Source organism: Octopus bimaculoides, chromosome 28 (genome assembly GCF_001194135.2).
Source record: "Octopus bimaculoides isolate UCB-OBI-ISO-001 chromosome 28, ASM119413v2, whole genome shotgun sequence".
In the NCBI taxonomy this organism is placed as follows: Eukaryota; Metazoa; Mollusca; class Cephalopoda; order Octopoda; family Octopodidae; genus Octopus; species Octopus bimaculoides.
Window position 1 is genome coordinate 1,709,047 of NC_069008.1, and position 1,538 is coordinate 1,710,584.

The 1,538-nt window shown below is 41.7% G+C and overlaps 1 protein-coding gene across 1 annotated transcript in view; it reads right to left on the reverse strand.

Moving 5' to 3' along the window:
• Positions 1 to 1,538, reverse strand: part of LOC106870586 (acyl-protein thioesterase 1) — a 304,640-nt gene that overhangs the window by 245,673 nt on the left and 57,429 nt on the right. The gene's annotated exons all lie outside the window — the stretch shown is intronic.

A 1,538-nucleotide genomic window follows, 5' to 3' on the forward strand; every position in this document is an offset into this window, starting at 1 on the left:
GAGAAAGTAGGCAGCAGAGCTGAAGCTAAACTTCTACCCCCCCCTCCGGATTCTCCCTCCCTCTCTCTCTCTCTCTCTCCCAACCATCAAGTGTAAAAGATACCCAGTTCGTCCAACCATACCCCTGTTGCTGCTGGTACCCACAAACAAACTACGCACATTCAGCCTGCTTGCTGCTCTTCCTAGCAGCCCCTTTTAGGTCTGAAGCAGAGCACAGCTACCTTTGTACAACTGGGGTAACATATATATCTACAGAATCTACGACTACAAAATGGGAGAGCTCTATGTGGCCACTTAATGTGGTAAAAATAGCAACCAAATTACCCTAAATCATATTTTACTGTCATATATATATATATATATATATATATATGTACGTATGTGTATATGTCTGCTTGTGCTAAACAACGGAGGCTTCTATATGCTAGCTAAGCCTGTTAGAAATATCACCCAAATCTCCCTCAAATAACACCCATCTTGTGTGAGTGTCTGTGTGTATGTATGAGCTAACAGGAAGACTTCTATATGGTAGCTAAGCCTGTTAGAAATAGCAGCCGAATCTCCCTCAAACCACACCCATCTTGTGTGTGTGCATGCATGAGCTAACAAGAAAGACTTCTTTCTATATGGTAGTTAAGCCTGTTAGAAATAGCAGTTAGATCTCCCTCAAATCACACCCATTGTGTGTGCATGCGCATGCATGAGCTAACAAGGAAGCCTTCTATATGGTAGCTAAACCTGTTAGAAACAGCAGGCAAATCTCCCTTAAATCACACACTTCTGTCTTAAAACAATGAGAATGCTTCTAAGAGTGTGTAGTCGTAAGAGATGAAACACTTTTGGCCACAGGTTTGTCCTGAAGAACTAAGTAACTACAACATCAGAGAGAATAAAAGATTGATGTGATTCTGGTGAGAGACAAAAAGGTGAAGGAATTTGGAATTTGAAGAGACCAAGAGGTGCAGGCATGGGTTATGTGGTTCAGATGCTTATTTCCAAATGCTGTGATCTTGGGTTCAACTAAAGCCCTGGGTCAACCAAAGCCTTGTGAGTGGATTTGGTAGACAGAAACTGAAAGAAGCCCATCATATGCGTGTGTGTGTGTGTGTGTGTGTGTGTGTGTGTGTGTGTGTGTGTTTCTTTTACTTGTTTCCGTCATTAGACTGCAGCCAAGTTGGGGTACTGCATTAAAGAATTTTACTCTCCCAGTAACCCCCCCACTTTTTTTTACAGCCTTGTACTTATTCTATTGGTCTCTTTTGCTGAACCACTAAGTTATGGGGACATAAATACACCAACACCAGTTGTCAAACTGGTAGTGGGGGAACACACACACAAATATATGCACACATACAATGGGCATCTTTCAGTTTCTACCAAATCCATTCGCAAGGTTCTGGTTGGCCAGAGACCATTGCCATGCAGCGGGACTGAACCTGAAACCATGTGGTTTGGAAGTAAGCTTACAACCATGCTTGTGCCTATAATCATAGGTGCAAGAGTGTATATGTACATATATATATATATATATATATATA